Genomic DNA, 25,805 nt, shown 5'->3' with positions numbered 1-25,805 from the left:
TCCAGTACCAAGTGTTTGTTGATATTCTCTCAAGGGTTCCCACTGCACAGCCAATCAACTTTCATGTTACATCCATTTCTTGGAAGGCTCCTAGGAAGGGAAACTCTTCCTTGCTCTCTTCTGTGCCATAGACTTCTTCCTCTAAATGTGCACTCCTTATTCCTGGCCGCTGTGGCTCCCTCTTTTATTGTTCCATGGTTCCATCCCCTGACCTTACAAGGATCTTAAGCCTAATTCCAGAGGCAACAGAGGTACTCTGCTGCATCCACTGCATCCTCAACTCTCCACAGAGATGTAGATATGGTGATGATAGCACAACACTTTAAATGTTATTAATACCACTGAATTATACACTTAAACATGGATAAAATGGGAAATTTTGTCTTCTATATAAGTTACCACAATGACATTTTAATTGGCTGTAAGCTGACTTGATGTGGATTAATACCAGGGAGACCTGGTGAAGCATGGTTGTGCATGATGAGATTGGAGGCCTCCTACCTACTAAGAGAACTATTCAAGTCCTAGATATTAACAATAAGCCCTTCAGAGAACAAGAGGAGCCAAACCACGAAAGGGGTTTGCCTCTAAGTCAGGTTACATCCTTGTCAAAGTTAATCCCTCCTGTAAGAAATGAAGCAGTCAGAAGCTTTGGCCAAACAATACAGTCATTTACCCTCCATGCTGAAAACAGATCCCTGGCTTCCGCCCAGAAGTCATACAGCAGATCGACAGTCCCAACACCCTGAAAATAAGAAATAGTGTACTATGGTCAGAGATGTCAGCTGTCAGTATGAAGGGGTCTTTGACAACCTAAGAAATCAAACATCAGAGGCAATATATGAAATAGCCAAGGCAAGCAGGATTTAATTCAGGATCTCGAGCTTGCCAGAAAGTTCTACCATGACTGCATGTTAAGGTCTCCTGTAAGTCAGAAGAGGAATTCACACATATATTTGTTGATTTGTTGGCACCACTAGGAGAAGCTGCCAAGCCTGCTGAGCAGTACAGCCGACTGGTCACCTTCTTGTGCTTGAATGCCTACAGAGCCTATTGTAGAGACTACCTGGCAGCCAAAGCACTTCTTGATCAAAAGAAACAAGATTCAAAAGTTCAAGACTTCCTCCAGCTATGTCCTGAGTCTCCTTTCAGTCATAAGCTAGATCTTTGGAGCTTCCTAGGTATTCCCTGAAGTCACCCAGTCAAATACCCTCATCCTTTAAGACTCACCCCAATCTACCTTGATGGTGAGCTTCTGGTGGACACTGTACTGATAATACAAGGAGTTCTCTCTGACACCAGCTTGAAGAGAAGTGAATATGAATGCCAGTGTTACAATGATAAACTGGAATAGCTAGATGAAAAGCAGAAGACCCTAGAACAGAATCAAGCAAAGTTTTGCTTTGCCATGGGTAGTTGAAGAATACAAATGAAATTTAACTTCACATTTTCTTGTTTCAAGACATTGTGCTTTTGACTTGGCCTGTTAGATGAAATGTGGTCACTCTTACCAAGCTTCCTGGCCACCAATCCCAATTCCCAGAGCTGGTCTTAGGAGACCTGAGGAGGAGATGTGAGAATGGGAAGCTCCTTTTGGGGGGCTTTCAGCAACTTGGAAAAAGCTAAACATATCTTTAGAGTTTGCTTACAAGACCCCTGTCCAGGCCAGCCTCACCCTCTTCAAGCTGACAACATGTTCCAAAGGCAGCTGCTGTGGTGCCATCACACTTGACTGCCATTGCCCTGTCCAATGGTGCACAGTTCACAGAGCTTAGGATTCACCAGAGCTTGTGAAGAGTGCAAAGAGAACAACCCTTCTGTGTTGAACATCAAAGCCTGGAGCATCAATAACACAAGGCAGCAGATGTTTCTGGTGTTATGCAGGCAGATGTTGAAGGAAAGACTTCAGAATGTAGATCCAGTGTCCCCACAGATGATTGTAGAAACATGCCAGTCTTGGCCTGGTTCCTAAAGCAAGGACATAACCCATTCAAGTGGCAAATGGAAAGAAACCTTGGTATAAAGAAAGCTAATTTACTAATGGGTAGCTTTTTATTTTCTTGTAATGTGAGAATGGAAGCATGGTGGATTACTTCATATTAATCTTTTTTTTTCCTATCTGTTTGTGTCATCATATCTTTTTGTTGCCTCCCCAGGTGTGCTGCCCTCTTTTCTTTTTTTATCCAGATATCTCAGGAATTGGACCCGGGGCCTCCACAGGGTTAAAGGGAGCTCAATTGCTTGAGTCACAGACACTTCCCTATACCAGCCTTAACATTTTCTATGATTTTTGAGTGTTTTCCCCCAATGGCAGATAAAGGTACACTGATTACTGTAAAATTACAGTGTTCCTTCTTTTAAGATATAATTTTGTAGGTTCATTTATAACATGTAATCTTGGTATTTTTAATCAAATGAAATTCTTATTACATAGATTTTCTCCTAAGTCTGGATTCATCATGACATTTCAATACCAACCAGTTGTGATATTTACAGTATTTGCCAAAACTTAGAGAATTTTGCAGATATTTATATTTTACCAGTGTTTCTTTTGTAAATTTTGTGTGCAGAATTTGAAATTTTAACTTTGGCACCTAAACATCTGTGTGGGATATACATATGTCATATTTCTAAGTTTACATTGAAACATAATTTCCATGGAGAACTATATAATTTAAATTTTTCCATTTTATCAACTGGAATGCTATTAGTTTGTTTTTCACTGCATATCCTCATTTTCATCTATTTAACTTGAAAATTAATTAATTATTTTATTGTTGTAGGGAAGTTTTAATATTTGCTTTTATTTTTTCTTGAATATCTTTTCAAATTGGCATGTCTTTCAAATATTTCCCTTTTGATTAAAAATGTATGTATGCATATATTTTATTCTTTAAATCATGTTAATTTTATGAAATGAAACCAAGACATACAGTTTTTGAGTCAATTAAGAAAATTGCATGTTTTAAAATGTAGGATTTTGGGGTAGTAAACACACATGAACTGATGTAGTATATTACAGACTACTGAAATAAAACCACTTTAAGAATTTTGTTGAAAGTTTTAGCATATGAAATGCAAGAGGAAGGCAAATTGATAGGTAATAAGTGAAAAAGAAGAAGAAAAAAGAAAGTAAATTTGTCTTAAAAGTAAAATGTCTGGTTGTGCCAGAAGGTGAAAGAAGATAGTAAAATCTAAACTTGAGGGGGTATAGTAAGTTGTAGAAGGCTTGAGGGGCAGTGAACTTTTTTGCCTTTGTTTATAATACCTGCAAATAATGAGCATGAAAATAAATACTGAAATGTGTTGAAAATTTTCACAATATTAAATCAATTTTGGTGGATTTATTGATTAGATAGAAAGAAAGGCTGTGAATCATTTGCCATGAAATTTTACATGGGGAATGTATAGTGAAATTAGAAACTGATTTCTCTCAGTTAAAAATAACAGGGGTTCATGGTCTTTAAAAGGTCTGGCCCAAATGGCCCTATATCATGGCATGTTTATAATGATGTCAATTCAAGTGAATGCTGACTAGTAGGTGAAATACATTTGGTTAGTAGGAATGAAAATTGGAAAAGACTGTGAATGGATCACTTGAAATGATTTCTCTGTGTAAATGAATTATACAATTTTTAAAAATATATTGAGAGTAAACAGAAACAGAATTCATAACATCCAAACCAGGAAAAGAGAAACCATGGAACAAAGAAAGCTCAATCAATTAAAAAAGATATGAAAAAAGGGAGAAAGAAGATAGAACATTATAATGAAAATAATTCACAATGTAACATGATAGAAATTGATATATCAATAGCCATAATAAGCAAAAACAGAAAAAAAAACATTTGTCAAAAGACAAGCTCCTAGAGTAGATTTTTAAAATGCAGTTATGCTATTTATAATAGAACTCATAAATGATGATACTGAAAGATTTAAAATGAGGGAAGTGGATGTAGCTCAAGTGGTTGGGCTCCTCCCTATCATATAGAAGGTCCAGGGTTTGATTTCTGGAGCCTCCTGGTGTAGGCAAGGTGGCCTGTGCAGAAACAGAAGAACACAGAGAAAGCAGACAGTGAGCAAAAAAAAAGATTTAAAATGACACTGCAGACCATGACAGTCAAAGGAAAGTTGAGGTCACTGTATCAATATCAATATTAAAGAAAATATCAAAATGTATTAATAGGTTATATAGAGAGGGTCACTAGATACTGGTCTATGAACAATTTATTTGGAAACTAACAATTCTAAGCATTAATGCATCCAGTAATTCATTGAAGACTTACACAGAGATTTTAATAAGGCAACATAGGTGTAGATATTAAACATATCTCTCTCAATTGTTGATATTTAAAGGCAAAAAAGTAAGGACATAGACTATTTGAACCACAAAATAAGATCCTTCTGGGGGAATGTGGAGATGCATGAGAAAGATACAATTAATATAACCTATGGACTATAGTTAACAGCTATATCGTAATATCCTTGCATCAATGCCAAAGATGTACTGTGTTAATAATAGGAGAATATGGAAAAATATGCCTAACATACTGTATGGGCCACAGGTAGTGGTAACATACAGATGATATTATCTCATGATCTCTCATAAATGTTCCATGATGGTGTGTTGTGTTGGTGAATGACATTTATGCGAATTCTACACATATGCATGATTGTTTTGTAAGTTCACAACTTCTGTAATAAAAATATTTTTTAAATATCAGGATTCTACTAACAAACATATAGCATATATGAAAAACAGAATAAGATCCTTCTAGTGGGCATACATAGAATCCTGAACTTATGAAAATATACACTTTTGAGCACTCTTGAAACAGGAAAAAAAAAATAACCAAGACCTGGGTGCAAAAGCAAAAGTTGTCATTCTCAAAGCAAAACATTTTATTTGTTTAAAATTCTCTTCCTTTTCTTTTTTCATGCCTAAGTGTTTTCGCTTCTCAGCCTGCTCTTTTCTCCTTCCACTAACCAATAGAATTCCCATGTGGTCTTGGGAATGTTGGCTCTTCTTAGTAACTGCGGAGGAAGGACTAGCAGAAAGAACAGGCAACAGAATTATTGTGACTCTAGCAATGGAAGGAATTGTATCATTGATGTGGAGACAGTGGCCACGGGAGTTGCTGAAGGCAGGGAGAGGGAAGAAGAGGTGGGATATGGGGACATTTTCAGGATGTGTTGTGGTCCTGAATTATGTTGCAGGGAGAGATGCAGGACATTATATATCCTCCCATAACCCACTGAATGCACTAGGTAAGAGTGTAAACTATAATCCATGTGGCGTAGTCATGCTCCAAAATGTATGCATCAATTGCAATGAATGTGCCACTCTAATGAAAGAAGTTGAGGTAAAGTGGGGGGTTTGGGGAGTGGAGCATATGGGAACCCCCTATATTTTGTAATGTAACATTTCATGTGAGCTCTGCATATTTTAAAAACAAATGAAAATATATTTTAAAAATAAATAAATATTTAAAAAAGAGATCAGGCAGTGATGCCTTCTCCTCAACTTGCCCTGGTGAGGAGTCTAAACAAGAGTCAAGACCATTACAGTTCCATGGTCAGAGGTGTGTGATGACTTAAAAGCACATTGTTCTTTCTATTGTCACAAAATTGTCTTTGCAAATATTATTTGTAAGAAAAGATTCTTTCAAGACCCTTGAACTCCAGATATTATCACTATGCTCTGTAGGATACAGTAAAACTTTTCATTTCTACAGTGTCTGCTTTGTTAGTGATTTTCTATTTAATAATAATGACGCTGGCATGCTCCCGCGGCACCCCTGCGAGCCCGAGGGCAGGAGGGACGCGGTGTCGGGGCACACTGGGTGCTGCGGGGAGCGCTCGCCCGCCCTTGGGAACCCCGTGTCCCGCCCGCACAGTGTGAACTTAACCAACAACAAACTAGAATAAGAAGAAAAAAGTGACAAAGAGAAGATATAACACCTATGCAAAAATAACAGCTAATTAACCTCCAAGAGCAGACAAAGAAACTAAGGAACTGATTAAATCCGTCAAGATAAAGAGATGACCAGAAAGCAACAAAAATCTACAAACCAAACCAGTAATCAGGAAAACATGGCTGAATCCAAATAACAAACCAATAATCACGAAGGGGAGCAAAACTTGGCACAAGCAATGAAAGATCTTAGAACATTTATCACCGACAAATTTGACGAAGTAATGAAAGAGGTTAACAACATGAAGACATCACTTGGAGGGGAAATTGCAGACATATGAAAAAACATAACAGATATGATGGGAATGAACACCACAGTTCAAGAAATCAAAAATACACTTGCAGCAAATATCAGCAGACCAGAAGAGACAGAGCAGAGAATTAGTGATGTGGAAGACAGTACATCAGAAATCAAACAGATAGTAGAAGGGGTCAATAAGAAGATAGAAAAAATCCATTTAGGATTTAGGGACCTGAATGACAATGCAAAACGCTCAAACATACGTATTATAGGCATTCCAGAAGGTGAAGAGAAGGGAAAGGGGTCAGAAGGAATGTTGCAGGAAATAATGGCTGAAAACTTCCCAAATCTACTGAAAGAGACAGATGTACATATCCAAGAAGCACAGCGCACTCCACAAGTCATAAACCCCAACAGGCCCACCCCAGGATATATACTTGTCAAATTATCCAATGCTCAAGACAAAGAGAAAATCCTAAAAGCAGCAAGAGAAAAGAAAACCATCACATACAAGGGAAGCTCAATTAGATTAAGTGCTGATTTCTCTTCTGAAACCATGGAGGCAAGAAGGCAGTGGTATGATATAGTCAAGGTACTAAAGGAAAAAAATTTCCAACCAAGAATACTCTATCCAGCTAAACTAGCATTCAAACATAATGGAGAGTTCAAAATATTCGCAGACAAACAGAAACTGAAAGAGTATACCAACAAGAAACCTCCCCTTCAAGAAATTCTAAAGGGAGTTCTACAGGAAGAAAGGAAAAAACAGGAAAGGCAGAGTTGGAGGAGAGTATAAGACCAACAACAATAACAAAAAAGACAAAAAAATATCTACAAACAAAATATGACAAACACAAATCCAATCAAAACATGGCTAACACAAATAATTCCTTGATAGTAATAACACTGAATGTCAACGGATTAAAATCACCTATCAAAAGATTCAGACTGGGACATTGGATAAGGAAATATGACCCATCCATATGCTGTCTACAAGAGACACATCTTAGACCCAGAGACGCATGGAGATTGAAAGTAAATGGCTGGAAAACAATCATACAAGCTAACAATAACCAAAAAAAGGCAGGAGTAGCTATATTAATATCAGACAAAATAGACTTTAAATGTGAAACAATTGTGAGAGACAAAGAAGGATACTACATTTTAGTGAAAGGGAAAATCTGTCAAGAAGATCGAACAATCATAAATATCTATGCCCCTAACAAGGGTGCCTCTAAATACGTCAGGCAAACGCTGGAAAAACTAAGTGAAAGAATAGATACATCTACAATTATAGTGGGGGAATTTAATACACCACTATCAACTCTGGACAGAACATCTCAAAAGAGAATCACCAAAGAAACAAAACATCTGAATAGTATATTAGAGGAGCTCAATCTAATAGACATATATAGATCGCTACACCCAAACACAGCAGGATATACATTTTTCTCAAGCGCACATGGATCATTCTCCAAGATAGATCATATGCTAGGCCACAAAGAAAGGCTGAATGAATTCAGAAAGATTGAAATCATACAAAACTTTATCTCTGACCACAGTGGAGTCAAGCTGGAGATTTGTAAGGGACAGAAGCCCAGATTTCACACCACGATTTGGAAATTAAACAGCACACTCTTAGAAAAACAGTGGGTCAAAGAGGAAATCTCAAAAGATATCAATGACTACCTTGAAACAAATGATAATGATAACACAACATACCAAAATTTATGGGATGCAGCAAAAGCAGTACTGAGAGGGAAGTTTATAGCCATAAATTCATATATCAAAAAAGAAGAAAGAGCAAAAATTGAAGAACTAACTGCACATTTGAAGGAATTAGAAAAACAACAACAAAGTAACCCAACAGGAAGAAGAAGGAAGGAAATAACAAAGATAAGAGCAGAACTAAATGAAATAGAAAATAAGAAAGCACTTGAATAGATAAACAAGACCAAGAGCTGGTTTTTTGAGAAGATTAACAAAATTGACAAACCTTTAGCAACACTAACAAAGAAAAAAAGAGAGAAGATGCAAATACACAAAATAAGAAATGAGAAAGGCGATATCACCACTGACCCCACAGAAATAAAGACTATCATAAGAGGATATTTTGAAAAACTATATTCCAACAAAAATGACAATCTAGAGGAAATGGACAAATTCCTAGAAACACGTAAGCAGCCCATATTGACAAAAGAAGAAATTGATGATCTTAACAAACCAATCACAAGCAGAGAGATAGAATCAGTTATTAAAAATCTCCCAACTAAGAAGAGCCCAGGGCCAGACGGCTTCACAGGTGAATTCTACAAAACATTCCGGAAAGAACTGACACCAATCCTGCTGAAACTATTCCAAAAAATCGAAACAGAAAGAACATTACCCAACTCCTTCTATGATGCCAACATTACCCTAGTACCAAAGCCAAACAAAGACATCACAAGAAAGGAAAATTACAGACCAATTTCGCTAATGAACCTAGATGCAAAAATACTTAACAAAATACTTGCTAATCGTATTCAACAACACATTAAACGTATTATACACCACGACCAAGTGGGATTCATCCCAGGTATGCAAGGAGGTTCAACATAAGAAAATCAATCAACGTAATACACCATATAAACAGATTGAAGGAAAAAAATCACATGATTATATCTATTGATGCAGAAAAAGCATTTGACAAAATACAGCACCCTTTCTTGATAAAAACACTCCAAAAGATTGGAATACAAAGAAATTTTTTGAACATGATAAAGAGTATATATGAAAAACCTAAAGCCAATATTGTTTACAATGGAGAAATCCTAGACTCCTTCCCTCTAAACTCAGGAACAAGACAAGGATGCCCACTGTCTCCGCTCCTATTTAACATTGTCTTAGAAGTACTTGCTCGAGCACTGAGGCAAGAACCAGAAATAAAAGGCATTCAAATTGGAAAGGAAGAAGTCAAAATTTCATTATTTGCAGATGACATGATCCTATACATAGAAAACCCTGAGAGATCTACAACGAAGATTCTAGAACTCATAAATGAGTTTAGTAAAGTCGCAGGTTATAAGATCAATGCGCAAAAATCAGTAGCATTTCTGTACACCAATAATGAGCAAGATCAGGAGGAAATCAAGAAACAAATACCATTCACAATAGTAAATAAAAAAATCAAATACTTAGGAATAAATTTAACTAAAGAGGTAAAGAACTTATACACCGAGAACTATACAAGATTGTTCAAGGAAATCAAAGAAGACCTGAATAAATGGAAGACTATTCCTTGTTCATGGATAGGAAGACTGAACATTATTAAGATGTCTATCCTACCAAAACTGATGTACACATTCAATGCAATCCCAACAAAAATCAACACAGCCTTCTTTAAGGAACTAGAAAAACTAACTATGAAATTTATTTGGAAAGGAAAGAGACCCCGAATAGCCAAAGACATACTGAAAAAGAAAAACAAAATTGGAGGAATCACACTACCTGACTTCAAAACATACTACAAAGCTACGGTGGTGAAAACAGCATGGTACTGGCATAAGGAGAGACACATAGACCAATGGAATCGAATTGAAAGCTCTGATATAGAACCTCACATATACAGCCACATAATATTCGATAAAGCCACCAAACCCTCTCAACTGGGAGAGAGTGGCCTATTCAACAAATGGTGTCTGGAGAACTGGATAGCCATATGTAGAAGAATGAAGGAGGATTACCATCTCACACCTTATACAAAGATCAACTCAAGATGGATCAAAGACCTAAATATAAAAGCCAAGACCATAAAAACCTTAGAAAGCAGTGTAGGGAAACATCTACAGGACCTTGTAATAGGAAATGGATTTATGAATATCTCACCAAAAGCACGAACAGCAAAAGAACTAATAGATAAATGGGACTACCTCAAAATTAAAGCCTTCTGCACCTCAAAGGAGTTTGTCAAGAAAGTAAAAAGGGAGCCCACACAGTGGGAGAAAATATTTGGCAATCATATATCTGATAAGAAACTTATAACGTGCATATATAAAGAACTTCTATATCTTGAAAATAAAAAGATAAACAACCCATTTAAAAAATGGGAAAAAGACTTAAACAGATACTTCTCCAAAGAAGAAATACAAATGGCAAAAAAGCACATGAAAAAATGTTCCAAATCTCTAGCTATCAGGGAAATGCAAATCAAAACTACAATGAGATACCATCTTACTCCCATAAGATTGCCAGCTATGAAAAAAACAGAAGAATACAAGTGCTGGAGAGGATGTGAAGGAAGGGAAACACTCATCCACTGCTGGTGGGAATGCAGAAGGATCCAACCATTCTGGAGGACAGTATGGCGGTTTCTCAAAAAACTAGCCATAGATTTGCCATATGACCCAGCAATACCACTGCTGGGTATATACCCAGCAGAACTGAAAACAAGGACACAAACCGATATATGTACACCAATGTTCATAGCAGCATTGTTCACTATTGCCAAAAGTTGGAATCAACCCAAATGCCCATCAACAGATGAGTGGATCAATAAAATGTGGTATATACACACAATGGAATACTACTCGGCTGTAAGAACAAACACACTACAAACACATGTGATAACATGGATGAATCTTGAGAACCTTATGTTGAGTGAAGCAACCCAGACATTGAAGGAAAAATACTACATGACCTCAATGATATGAAATAAACAATTGGAATTGTAGTCGGTGCTGAGTTTAAGATATATGTAGGGGATTTGAATCTCTGGACTGATAATATGACACCCAGGCCCAGAGCCTCAACAGACTTCAGCTCCTACACTTTGACTTATTGGACTTACTCCACTCAGCTAACATGGAGTTGAAGAAGGTCAACCACCACAACATGGAGCCTAGTGTGTCTACAACTAGAAGCGGGAAGAATGCATCCAGTACCCATGTGGAATCTAAGCCCTCACTTGACATAGGTGTGCAATGGACACAACCAATCCAATGTCCACAGAGGAAATGTGAAATGGGTGTGGGAACGGTAGCCATGGGGGCTGCTGGGTGTGGGGAACGGGAGGAAGAGATGAGATGTGGAGGCGTTTTCGGGACGTGGAGTTGTCCTGGATAGTGCTTCACGGACAATTACGGGACACTGTAGATCCCCCCAGGGCCCACTGGATGGAACGTGAGAGAGTCTGGGCTATGATGTGGACCATTGACTATGGGGGGCAGTGATGCTCAGAGATGAACTTACCAGGTGCAATGGATATATCACAATGATGGGAGAGAGTGTTGCTGTGGGGGGAGTGGGGGGCGGGGGCGGTGGGGTTGAATGGGACCTCATATTTTTTTTTAATGTAATGAAAAAATAATAATAATAAAAAAAAGGATTCACTGCAAAAAAAAAAAAAAAAAAAAAAAAAGAAATAAACAAGCTGCCCTAGATAGCAAGAGACTGAACGATAGGCTTACAGGAAATCGGAGGGTGGAGGAAGGATATGAGCCGATGTCTGCAGGGGTGGAATTTAAGACGAGATGGTGGTAAGTATGAACACAAAGAAGAGATAAAAGGGGGGCAAGGGGTTGCCTTTGGTTGGGGCTTTGCGGGTTTGAGGGTGGCTGGGGAGGGACGGATGGGTAACATTGCCCAAAAGTGGGGGGAGGGAGGGGTAGCATACAAACACAGGAGAGGGTCAGGTGTTGGTGGAGAGTAAAATGCCGAGAAAATCATATCAAAATATAATAAAGAGGGTTACCTGTTTAGAATGCTCGGAGGGGAGGGTCTGATGCAGGACGTGCTCCTGGGGAATGTCTAAATGCTCATTCTGCCAGAGGGTGTCACCATGGGGTAGAAACCCAAGTAGTGAGAGTGGGGGTGGACCCACATCCTGGGGAGGACTAATGCCACCAAATAGAGGGAACTGTATCCCTCGAGAGAAAGGGTGGCTCCCAGGGCATTGGGGCAGTTGAGCAAGTTAGGCCCTGAACACTATTCCATCTATCTCTGGAAGTGGCTCCTCAGGAAACGGAGGTTGGCTGTCACTGTGGGCACCAAGGTGGAAGGGAAAAAGGATGTTAAATGTGTGGAACCAAGGTAAATGGGGGGTAAGAGAGGAGTTTCTTGAGAGTACACAAGGATGGATATAAAACATGTCATATTACACCATAACATATAGGAGATGACAGACTGATAATGTAAACCATAATGTAAAACATAGGATAACTAAGAATGTAAAGAACTGTGTATCCTAAAGTATGCACCATAATGTAAGCACAGCTGTCACCTTGTTAGAAAGCTAATGTCTCAGACTCTGTACATCACATTAAGTAAATATGATGTGAATAGGGTATAAGAGTATCGCTGTAGAAGGAAAAAGGTTTTGTGGTGGATGTATGGGAGTGCTGTATATTATATATATGCATTGTTGTGGTCTAGGACTCCTGTGAAGAGAAGCTGAATAATTAGGGGGAAAAAAAAAAAAAAGAAAAAGATAGGATGTAGAATTTTTTCAAGTCAACATTCTTTATCTAAGTTCTTTATCTAACTTTATCCAAGTTCTTTATCTAACCTTTAAACCCATCACTATATGCCATTCCCTAGTAAGGGACCATGACATTATATTGGGCTTCAAATTTCGGGGAGTTCTGGATCACAGAGTGTTTCAACAATGGCAATGGAGGGATACTGGTATGGGATACCAATGACAGGTGATATATGGCTGACAGGGAGCTGTACAGAACATATGTCCAGGGTGCATGGTAATGTTTGGATATACTCATAGTGGCAACAATTAAAAACCACAGCAGAGGGGGTACTGGGTTCCTGGCCAGTGGTGCTCTGTCGTGGTCCCTAGGGGAGCAGTGACAGTCTCCCAGGTACAGCGGCGGGGACCGGGAGGGAGTGAGGGTTCAACAGTGAACCCCTGACGCTAATGACTATGCTTGTGAGCTGATAAGCCTAAAATAAGAACAAGGCCTAGAGCAACATTGTGCCTGGGAATTTCCTCCTGTCAGCCTTCATGTTACTCAAATGTGGCCAGTCTCGAAGCCAAACTCAGCATGTAAATGCAATGCCTTCCCCCCAGCGTTGGACATGACACCCGGGGATGAGCCTCCCTGGCAACGAGGGACCACTATCAACTACCAACTGATAATGCAACTGGAAAATGACCTTATACGGAAGGTTCAATGCGGATCAGCAGAATATCCATGTCTACATAAAATAACATGACTTTAAAATGCTGTTTGACCTAAAGTAAGGGGGAAATGGAAAGGAGAAATGAGTTTATATGGCTACGAGTTTCTAAAAAAAGAGTCTGGAGGCTGGAGAAGGACTGCCCTCATGCACAACTGAGCAGAGTCAGAGAGACAGATAAAGCAGATACAACCCCCAGATATTGGTTCCTTTGAGGTATAAAGAGACCCATGGGAGTTATGGTCATGGCCGATGGGGTTAACTACCAGGGCAGATGGCCCCTCTTTGGAAATGTTGTTTATGTGTGATGAATCTGGACTCAGATGGGATCTTCCTTCATAAGACTTTCATGCTAATGTACTGGAGGTGCAGTTAATGTTGGGGTTTAAGATATATTTAGGGGATTTGAATCTCTGAACTGGCAAGGTGATAGCCAGGTCCTGAGCCTCAACAGACTCCAGCACCTACAATCTGATTTATTGGACTTACCACACTCAGCTAAGATGGAGTTGAAGAAGGACAACCACCACACCATGGAGCCTAGAGTGATTACAACTGAAAGTGGGAGGATTGCATCCAGCATCCATGTGGAATCTGAGCCTCCTCTTGACATAGAGGCGCAATGGACACAACCAATCCAATGTCCACATAGAAGAGGTGGCATTGGATTGGGAAAAGTGGACATGGTGGCTGATGGGTATGGGGAAAGGCAGGAAGAGATGAGAGGTGGAGGCGTCTTTGGGACATGGAGCTGCCCTGGATGGTGCTTCAGAGGCAATCACCGGACATTGTAAATCCTCACAGGGCCCACTGGATGGAATGGGGGAGAGTATGGGCCATGATGTGGACCATTGACTATGAGGTGCAGAGGTGCCCAAAGATGTACTTACCAAATCCAATGGATGTGTCATGATGATGGGAACGAGTGTTGCTGGGGGGGGGGGGGGGGGGGAGAGGCGGGGTGGGGGGTGGGGTTGAATGGGACCTCACATATATATTTTTAATGTAATATTATTACAAAGTCAATAAAAAGAAAAAAAGAAAAAAAATAATAATGACGCTGGTAAAAATATCTGAATAGATATCTGTTTCTAAAATGTATAGATATTGTTAGGATTTCTTTATTAGTCAGAAGAGCTTTCAAAGCCATCTCTAACCCTCCATCCAGAAGGGTGTAATGAAGATCCTTTTCTTCAGTGTGTCTGAATGATTATCACCTGGCCAATCACGTAGATGCTGATCTCTGACAATATAGTATTAAAAGTAAAATAGACAAAGGCACCTAAAAAACTTGCACATTTACAAAACTTAAAAGCACACTTCTAACTGTTCGTGAGCCAAAGATGAAGTAAAATGAAAATTTTAAAATCTTGGAACTTAAAGACAATGAAACATTGTCTGATGCAGCTGAAACACTTGTATCAGTTCTTTTTTTAGATTTATTTATTTTTTAATTCATTTATTTTAATATTACATTAAAAAATATGAGGTCCCCATGTACCCCCCACCCCCTCACCTCACTACTCCCCCCATAGCTGTATCAGTTCTTTTTTTATTATTCATTTTTTTAAAAATATTACATTCATAAAATATTAAGTCCCATTCAACCCCACTGCCCCCACCCCTCACTCCCCCCACAGCAACACTCTCTCCCATCATCATGACACATCCATTGCATTTGGTAAGTACATCTCTGGGCATCGCTGCACCCCATGACCAATGGTCCACATCACAGCCCATACTCTCCCACGTTCCATCCAGAGGGCCCGGGGGGGATCTACAATGTCCCGTAATTGTCTGTGGAGCACCACTCAGGACAACTCCAAGTCCCGAAAATGCCCCCACGTCTCATCTCCTCCTCCCACTCCCTGCACCCAGCAGCCACCATGGCCACCTTTTCCACACCAATGCCACATTTTCTCTGTGGACATTGGATTGGTTGTGTCCATTGCGCTTCTATGTCAAGAGGGGGCTTAGAACCTACAATCTGATTTATTGGACTTACCACACTCAGCTGAGATGGAGTTGAAGAAGGACAACCACCACACCATGGAGCCTAGAGTGATTACAACTGAAAGTGGGAGGATTGCATCCAGCATCCATGTGGAATCTGAGCCTCCTCTTGACATAGAGGCGCAATGGACACAACCAATCCAATGTCCACATAGAAGAGGTGGCATTGGATTGGGAAAAGTGGACATGGTGGCTGATGGGTATGGGGAAAGGCAGGAAGAGATGAGAGGTGGAGGCGTCTTTGGGACATGGAGCTGCCCTGGATGGTGCTTCAGAGGCAATCACCGGACATTGTAAATCCTCACAGGGCCCACTGGATGGAATGGGGGAGAGTATGGGCCATGATGTGGACCATTGACTATGAGGTGCAGAGGTGCCCAAAGATGTACTTACCAAATCCAATGGATGTGTCATGATGATGGGAACGAGTGTTGCTGGGGGGGGGGGGGAGTGGTGGGGTGGGGGGTGGGTTGAATGGGACCTCACATATATATTTTTAATGTAATATTATTACAAAGTCAATTAAAAAAAAAAGAAAAAAATTAAAAAAAAAAGAGGGGGCTTAGATTCCACATGGATACTGGATGTAATCTTCCTGCTTTCAGTTGTAGGCCAGCAACCCAGTACCCCCCCCCAGCTGTTGTTTTTAATTGTTTCCACTATGAGTATATCCTAGCATTACCATGCACCCTGGACATCTGCCCTGTATAACTCCCTGTCAACCACATAGCACCTGTCAATAACATCCCATACCAGTATTCCTCCACTGCCATTGTTGAACCACTCTGTGCTCCAAAACTTCCTGAAAAGCGAAGCCCAATATAATGTCAGGTTCCCTTACTAGTAAAATGGAATATAGCGATGAGTTTAAAGGTTAGATCTAGAATTCGTATTGATTTGGAAAAATTCTACATCCTATCTTTTTCTTTTCTTTTTTCCTAAGTATTGAGCTTCTCTTCACAAGAGCCCTAGATCACAGTAATTCATATATACAATATACAATACTCCCACACATCCACCATAGAACCTTTTCCCTTCCACAGCGATAATCTTATAACTTATTCATATCATATTTACTTATCCTGATGTACAGACTCTGAGACAGTAGCTTTCAAACAAGGTGACATCTGTGCTTACATTGTGGTCCATACTTTAGGATATACAGTTTTCTAAATTTTTAAAATTATCCTATGTTTTACATTATGGTTTACATTATTAGTCTGTCATACCCTATATGTTTTTGATGCAATATTACATGTTTTATATCCATCCTTGTGTACTCTAGCGAAACTCCTCTCTTACCCCACATTTACCTTGGTTCCATCCATTCAACATCCATTTCCCCCTCCCCTTGGGGCCCACAGTGACAGCCAATCTCCATTTCCTGAGGAGCCACATCCAGAGATACTTGCAACAGGGTTCAGGGCCTGACTTGCTCAACTGCCCTAATGCCCTGGGAGCCACAATTTCTCTCAAGAGATACAGTTCCCTCTATTTGATGGCATTAGTCCTCCCCAGGATGTGGGTCCACCCCAACTCTCACTACTTGGGTCTCTACCCAATGGTACAACTCACCCTGGCAAAATGAGCATTCAGACATTCCCCCGGAGTCAGTCCCGCATCAGACCATCCCCTCCGAGCATCCCAAACAGGTAGCCCTCCTATTTACATTTTGATACGATTTTCTCAGCATTTTATTCTCAACCAACACCTGACACTCTCCTATGATCATATGTTGCCCCTCCCTCCCCCCAATTTTTTGGGCAATATTACCCCTCTGCCCATCCCCAGCCCCCTCAAACCTGCAAAGCCCCACCCAAAGTCAACCCCTTGCCCCCATTTAATCTCTTATTTGTGCTCATACTTACCGCCAGCTCATCATAGATTCCACCCCTGCAGATGTCAGCTCACATCCTTTCTCCACCCCCAACTTTCCTGTAGGCCTATCTTCCAGTCTCTAGCTCTCTGAGGTAGCTTGGTTTACTTATTTCATATCATTGAGGTCATGTAGTATTTGTCCTTCAATGCCTGGGTTGCTTCACTCATCATAAGGTTCTCAAGATTCATCCATGTTATCACGTGTGTTTGTAGTGTATTTGTTCTTACAGCGGAGTAGTATTCCATTGTATGTATATACCACATTTTATTGATCCACTCATCTGTTGATGGGCATTTGGGTTGATTCCAACTTTTGGCAATAGTGAACAATGCTGCTATGAACATTGGTGTACATATATCGGTTTGTGTCCTTGTTTTCAGTTCTGCTGGGTATATACCCAGCAGTGGTATTGCTGGGTCATATGGCAAATCTATGGTTAGTTCTTTGAGAAACTGCCAAACTGTCCTCCAGAATGGTTGGATCCTTCTGCATTCCCACCAGCAGTGGATGAGTGTTCCCCTTTCTTCACATCCTCTCCAGCATTTGTATTCTTCTGTTTTTTTCATAGCTGGCAATCTTATGGGAGTAAGATGGTATCTCATTGTAGTTTTGATTTGCATTTCCCTGATAGCTCTAGATTTGGAGCATTTTTTCATGTGCTTTTTAGCCATTTGTATTTCTTCTTTGGAGAAGTGTCTGTTTAAATATTTTTCCCATTTTTTAAATGGGTTGTTTATCTTTTTATTTTCAAGATATAGGCGTTCTTTATATATGCAAGTTATAAGTCTCTTATCAGATATATGGTTGCCAAATATTTTCTCCCATTGTGTGGGTTCCCTTTTTACTTTCTTGAAAAACTCCTTTGAGGTGCAGAAGGCTTTAATTTTGAGGAAGTCCCATTTATCTATTAGTTCTTTTGCTGCTCGTGCTTTTGGTGTGATGTTCATGAAGCTATTTCCTATTACAAGTTCCTGTAGATGTTTCCCTACACTGCTTTCCAAGGTCTTTATGGTCTTGGCTCTTATATTTAGGTCTTTGATCCATCTTGAGTTGATCTTTGTATAAGGTGTGAGATGGTAATCCTCTTTCATTCTTCTACATATGGCTATCCAGTTCTCCAGGCACCATTTGTTGAATAGGCCATTCTCTCCCAGTTGAGAGGGTTTGGTGACTTTATTGAATATTATATGGCTATATATATGAGGTTCTATATCAGAACTTTCAATTCGATTCCATTGGTCTGTGCATCTCTCCATATGCCAATACCATGCTGTTTTCACTACTGTAGCTTTGTAGTATGTTTTGAAGTCCGGTAGTGTGATTCCTCCAATTTTGTTTTTCTTTTTCAATATGTCTTTGGCTATTCGGGGCCTCTTTCCTTTCCAAATAAATTTTTTAGTTAGTTTTTCTAGTTCCTTGAAGAAGGCTTGTTGATTTTTATTGGGATTGCATTGAATGTGTAGATCAGTTTTGGTAGGCTAGACATCTTAATAATATTTAGTCTTCCTATCCATGAACAAGGAATATTCTTCCATTTATTTAGTTCTTCTTTGATTTCCTTGAACAGTCTTGTATAGTTCTCAGTGTATAAGTTTTTTACCTCTTTAGTTAAATTTATTCCTAAATATTTGATTTTTTTATTTACTATCGTGAATGGTATTTGTTTCTTGATTTCCTCCTGATCTTGCTCATTATTGGTGTACAGAAATGCTACTGATTTTTGCGCATTGATCTTATAACCTGCAACTTTACTAAACTCATTTATGAGTTCTAGAAGCTTTGTTGTAGATCTTTCAGGGTTTTCTATGTATAGGATCATGTCATCTGCAAATAATGAAATTTTGACTTCTTCCTTTCCAATTTGAATGTCTTTTATATCTGGTTCTTGCCTCAGTGCTCGAGCAAGTACTTCTAAGACAATGTTAAATAGAAGGGGAGGCAATGGGAATCCTTGTCTTGTTCCTGACTTTAGAGGGAAGGATTTTAGGATTTCTCCATTGTAAACAATATTGGCTGTAGGTTTTTCATATATACTCTTTATCATGTTCAAAAAATTTCCTTGTATTCCAATCTTTTGGAGTGTTTTTATCAAGAAAGTGTGCTGTATTTTGTCAAATGCTTTTTTCTGCATCTATAGATATAATCATGTGATTTTTTTCCTTCAATCTGTGTATATGGTGTATTACATTGATTGATTTTCTTATGTTGAACCATCCTTGCATATCTGGGATAAATCCCACTTGGTCGTGGTGTATAATTCGTCTAATGTGTTGTTGAATACGATTAGCAAGTAATTTGTTAAGTATTTTTGCTTTTAGGTTCATTAGAGAAATTGGTCTGTAATTTTCCTTTCTTGTGGTGTCTTTGTTTGGCTTTGGTACTAGGGTAATGTTGGCATCATAGAAGGAGTTCGGCAATGTTCCTTCTGTTTTGACTTTTTGGAATAGTTTCAGCAGGATTGGTGTTAGTTCTTTCCGGAATGTTTTGTAGAATTCACCTGTGAAGCCATCTGTCCTTGGGAGGTTTTTAATGACGGATTCTATCTCTTTACTTGTGATTGGTTGTTGATATCATCAATTTCTTCTTTTGTCAATATGGGCTGCTTATGTGTTTCTAGGAATTTGTCCATTTCCTCTGAATTGTCATTTTTGTTGGAATATAGTTTTTCAAAGTATCCTCTTATGATAGTCTTTATTTCTGTGTGGTCAGTGGTGATATCTCCTTTCTCATTTCTTATTTTCTGTATTTGCATCTTCTCTCTTTTTTTCTTTGTTAGTCTCATTAAAGGTTTGTCAATTTTGTTGATCTTCTCAAAAAACCAGCTCTTGGTCTTGTTTATCTTTTCAAGTGCTTTCTTATTTTCTATTTCATTTAGTTCTGCTCTTATCTTTGTTATTTCCTTCCTTCTTTTTCCTGTTGGATTACTTTCTTTTTTTCTAATTCCTCCAAATGTGCAGTTAGTTCTTCAATTTTTGCTCCTTCTTGTTTTTTGATGTATGAATTTATGGCTATAAATTTCCCTCTCAGTACTGCTTTTGCTGCATCCCATAAATTTTGGTATGTTGTGTTATCATTATCATTTGTTTCAAGGTAGTCATTGATTTCTTTTGAGATTTCCTCTTTGACCCACTGTTTTTCTAAGAGTGTGCTGTTTAATTTCCAAATCATGGTGTGAAATCTGGGCCTCTGACCCTTGCAAATTTCCAGGTTCACTCCAGTGTGGTCAGAGATTGCGGCGGCTTGCTCGGTCGGTAGAGGTGGGGTCTGGCTGTGGACGAGGGGTCGGTCCAGCTCTGGACGAGGGGTCGGTCCCGCTTGGGATGAGGGGTCGGTCCCACTTGGGACGAGGGGTCGGTCCAGCAGCAGATGAGGGATCGGTCTCACAAGGGGTTGCGTGGTTCGGCTGACGGAGTCGCCCGGAGAAGCAGGTGACGAACTGGGGACAAGGGAGGCCAGGCCCTTGTCGGGGGCTCTCAGGACTGGAGGGCGCACGGCAGAAGAACTACCGCGGAGACAAGGTAAACACGCAAGTCCACTTTATTGAGGGAGAGGCAACAGTTTTATAGGGGCTGGGGAAGGCTAATTGGTCGAAGCCATGCCCTGTTCTGATTGGTTGCCAGCGAAAGGTCAGTGGGCGGTACTGGATGGGGGAGGGGTGGTGGTTAGGGATTGGCTGTCGCTGTTGCTGGGGAAAGGGGCATTGTTTAGGGATTGGTGGCTGCTGTTGCTGGGGTGGAGGGCAGACTTGAGTTTCCCGCCCACGCCTGGCTGTTGCTGCTGTCGGGGGAAGGGAAAAGCGCAGACTGGATTTTTCCACCCACGCCTGGCTGTTGCTGCTGTTGGGGGAGGGGAAAAGGGCAGACTGGAATTTTCCGCCCTGCGCCTGCGCAGGGAGAAAGAAGAAGAAGGGTGCCGCCCCACAGGCATCGTGTAGCGCCATCCGGGAGGAGGGGCGGCCGCGGAAGCATGGCTGCCGAGAAGGGGAGACCTGAGGGCACTCTGCGCCCATGCTGAGCTCCCTTCAGGGGTGGCGGTGAGTCCGACCAGCCACCCTATTATGGGGGCAGCGGCTTGGCCTGCCGTGGCTGCTCCCCCGCCAGGCCAGCAAACCACACTTCAGTCCGAGGGGTGACCGCAAGAGATATTGTTTTGTATGATTTCAATCTTTCTGAAATCATTTAGCCTTTCTTTGTGGCCTAGCATATTGTCTATCTTGGAGAATGATCCATGTGCACTTGAGAAAAATGTATATCCTGCTGTGTTTGGGTGTAATGTTCTATATATGTCTATTAGATCCAGCTCCTCTAATATACTATTCAAATGTTTTGTTTCTTTAGTGATTCTCTTTTGAGATGTTCTGTCCAGAGTTGATAGTGGTGTATTAAAATCCCCCACTATAATTGTAGATGCATCTATTCTTTCACTTAGTTTTTCCAGCATTTGCCTCACGTATTTAGAGGTGCCCTTGTTAGGAGCATAAATATTTATGATTGTTCGATATTCTTGACAGATTGTCCCTTTCACTAAAATGTAGTATCCTTCTTTGTCTCTCACCATTGTTTTGCATTTAAAGTCTATTTTGTCTAATATTAATATAGCTACTCCTGCCTTTTTTTGATTATTGTTTGCTTGTATGATTGTTTTCCAGCCATTCACTTTCAGCCTCCATGAGTCTCTGGGTCTAAGATGTGTCTCTTGTAGACAGCATATAGAAGCGTCATATTTCCTTATCCAATGTCCCAGTCTGAATCTTTTGATAGGTGAGTTTAATCCATTGACATTCACTGTTATTACTTTCAAGGAATTATTTGTGTTAGCCATATTTTGATTGGAGTTGTGTTTGTCATATTTTGTTTGTATTTTTTTCCCTTCTATTTTTGTCTTTTTTGTTGCTCTTACACTCTCCTCCAACTCTGCCTGTCCTGTTTTTTCCTTTCTTCCTGCAGAACTCCCTTTAGAATTTCTTGAAGGGGAGGTTTCTTGTTGGCATATTCTTTCATTTCTGTTTATCTGCGAATATTTTGAACTCTCCATCATTTTTGAATGCTAGTTTTGCTGGATAGAGTATTCTTGGTTGGAAATATTTTTCCTTTAGTACCTTGACTATATCATACCACTGCCTTCTTGCCTCCATGGTTTCAGATGAGAAATCAGTACTTAATCTTATGGAGCTTCCCTTGTATGTGATGGTTTTCTTTTCTCTTGCTGCTTTTATAATTTTCTCTTTGTCTTGAGCATTGGATATTTTGACAAGTATATGTCTTGGGGTGGGCCTGTTGGAGTTTATGACCAGTGGAGTGCGCTGTGCTTCTTGGATATGTTCATCTGTCTCTTTCAGTAGATTTGGGAAGTTTTCAGCCATTATTTCCTGCAACACTCCTTGTGACCCCTTTCCCTTCTCTTCTCCTTCTGGAATGCCTATAATATGTATGTTTGAGCATTTTGCATTATCATTCATGTCCCTAAGTCCTAGCTGGATTTTTTCTATCTTTTTATCAACCAATTGTACTATCTGTTTGATTTCCAATGTACTGTCTTCCACATCACTAATTCTCTGCTCTGCCTCTTCTAGTCTGCTGATATTTGCTGCAAGTGTATTTTTGATTTCTTGAACTGTGGTGTTCATTCCCATCATATCTGTTATCTTTTTACATATGTCTGCAATTTCCCCTCCAAGTGTTGTCTTCATGTTGTTAACCTCTTCCTTTACATCATTAAATTTGTCAGTGATATATGTTCTGAGATCTTTCATTGCTTGTATGAAGTTCTGCTCCCCTTCCTGATTTTTAATTTGTTCATTGGATTCAGATATGTTTTCCTGATTACTGGTTTGGTTTGTAGATTTTTGTTCCTGTCTGGTCATCATTTTATCTTGAAGGGTTTAATCAGTTCCTTAGCTTCTTTGTCTAGTCTTGGAGATTAATAAGCTGTTGTTTTTGCATAAGTGTTATATCTTCTCTTTGTCACTTTGTTCTTCTTATTCTAATTTCTTATTGCTGGTTGAGTTCACTTTAAAGGAAAGTATTAGGGCCAGGGAAGGGCAATTGTGTAATCAAGGAAAAAGTGTAAAGTAGTATTAGTGATATATGTTAACAGAGCAACAGTATGAGATCTGGGAGGATGGATGTTAGATTCATGTAAGTTGTGTAGAGTTATAGCAGTAGGTAGAGTACCTATAATGAGGTAGTCAATTGAATATGGGAGCAGTATGGTATGAATTAAAAAGCTAGTGTTTTCATGAGAGAGGCAAAGAGAAAAGAAAGGCAATAGTTTCAAGAGTGGATAACAGGGAAATGGACTTTGGCCCAGTGGTTAGGGCGTCCGTCTACCATATGGGAGGTCCGCGGTTCAAACCCCGGGCCTCCTTGACCCGTGTGGAGCTGGCCCATGCGCAGTGCTGATGTGCGCAAGGAGTGCCCTGCTACACAGGGGTGTCCCCCGCGTAGGGGAGCCCCACGTGCAAGGAGTGCACCCATCAGGAGAGCCGCCCAGCGCGAAGGAGGGAGCAGCCTGCCGAGGAATGGCGCCGCCCACACTTCCCGTGCCGCTGATGACAACAGAAGCGGACAAAGAAACAAGACGGAGCAAAAAGACACAGAAAACAGACAACCAGGGGAGGGGAGGGAAATTAAATAAAAAAAAAAAAAAAGAATGGATAACAGACAGAAAACAAAACAAAGGTATTAGAAATTAAGAGTTAGAGAACTTTGTGGATCAAGGAAAGGGAGGTGGAATATAGGAGAGACAGTAGATTATGGAAGATATCAAGATGTAGGGGAAAGGGGATAGTGTAGGTAGCCAAAATCTATTCACACAGAAATGAGGCAGTGGATGATGAGGAAAGCCAGCAAATGTGAGGTGTTCCCTGCAGCACCTATTGTATAGTAAAGATAAAATAAAATAACTAGAAAATGAGGGACAAGAGAGAGAGAGAGAAAAAAAAAAAGAAAGAAGAAAGGAAAAAAGAAAAAGGGGGTGGGTAAAGGGTGGGGAACAGGAAGGGAAAAGAAAAAAAAGATATATACCAACCACAGCAGCCACACTAAAAATAATTTTAAAAACCCTAAATAACTGAAAAAAAAAGACTTTGGGGGATACGCTGGGAGAAAAGACTAGGGGATAATGCAATGTTAACAATCAGGACATTAAAAAATAAAATAGAATAGAATAAAAATAAATACAAAACAAAATGAAAAAGAAAAAGCGCAAACATTGAGGGCTAGGACATTCAAGGACCTCAGATGGACCTCAGGGCGTGATGAGTTCAGGGATGGAAAGTCTGAGATATTGAAGACTCAAGAGGTGTGAGTCTCTGGGGTGTGGGCCACCAGGGTTTAGGGGACTCAAACCTGGCAACCTCAAGTCCGGTTAACAGGGAGTCTGGGAGCACCGCAGGGCATCACGGCCTTCAGGGATCCCCGCAGCTGGGTGTCAGCCCTATGGGTGAGGTCACATCTGCAGGCTCTATCCTGTGTGTCTGTATCCCACAATTCACTCACTCACTGGGGTCTAGTCTGTGGATGTATCACCAATTTGACTTCAGGACCCCTCTCACCCTGTGATCCCCCAGAACGGCCACCTGGGGGCGCCTCTACACTGCAGCCAATTTAATGAAGCAGATCAATAGCCAGGCTGGGAGGTGGGGCTCCAGCCGGAAATGCTAATAAGAGAGTCCAAACCCGAAATTCCCACACTTTGCAAAATATTCCCCTAATTGGCTTCCAAACGTCCCCCACCCTGCCAGACCCTGGTGGCGTCTCTTTATTGCTATCAATTTAAGTTCACTATAGATTGGCAGCCAGGCTTGGGGGGGTGGGGTGGAACAGGACTCTAGGCGGAAGCGCTATTGTTTGTGTCTGCAATCAAAAATTCCCCCACTTCGCAATAAAACTCCCATTTGTCTCCCCAAATCAGTCTGCAAGTGCCTCCTGTCCTATTAACCCCCAATAGGCTGCTCAGGGCTTATGAATTCCCCAGTACTGCAGAGCCTCAAAAAAAAAAAAAAAAACACCGCGGCAGTGCCCGGTGCCGCGGCTCCACCCACCCTATGAGGGAGCATTCCGCACGCAGCCCGGACCTCCATGTAAAGTCTCAATTATATTTTATAGACGTATTTTCTCTGTTATCTTCCCACCAAATCGATGTCCAGACACCTCCTGTCCCGCAAAAATCCCAAAACAGCCTGGTCCGGAGGAACCTCCAACGCTGCCCAGCCATCTGTTTGCAGGAGATATTATCAGGTAAGTTCACTCAGCCACCATCTTGCCCTGCCCTCTCCATTCATTTCTGACCTGTATCAGTTCTTAAATGCTGCACAATAACCCATCCCCTCACCCAAACAGCTCAAGACAACAAGCATCTGTCTTACAGTTCCTGAGTCAGGTGTCATATGACTTGGCTAGGGGATCCTGGCTCAGGTCTCTCAGGACATCCACTTCCAAGGGCACTCCATGGCTGGGGCAGGTTCCAGTTCTCATGGCTGCTGGACTGAAACCTCAGGGCCCCTCCATGCTGTCCTCTCCAAAGGTTCT

The 25,805-nt window shown here is 40.5% G+C and overlaps 2 pseudogenes; one reads left to right on the top strand and one right to left on the bottom strand.

Annotated features, from left to right (window-relative positions):
- The window catches only part of LOC139437353 (protein RUFY3 pseudogene), a 196,255-nt pseudogene that overhangs the window by 117,211 nt on the left and 53,239 nt on the right, over nucleotides 1–25,805 (bottom strand).
- Nucleotides 468–1,732, top strand: LOC101414886 (neuroepithelial cell-transforming gene 1 protein pseudogene; annotated as a pseudogene).

The sequence above is a fragment of the Dasypus novemcinctus genome, chromosome 22 (genome assembly GCF_030445035.2).
Source record: "Dasypus novemcinctus isolate mDasNov1 chromosome 22, mDasNov1.1.hap2, whole genome shotgun sequence".
Classification (NCBI taxonomy): Eukaryota; Metazoa; Chordata; class Mammalia; order Cingulata; family Dasypodidae; genus Dasypus; species Dasypus novemcinctus.
Note: the sequence above shows the minus strand (reverse complement) of the source record. Positions and strands in the feature narration are given on the sequence as shown.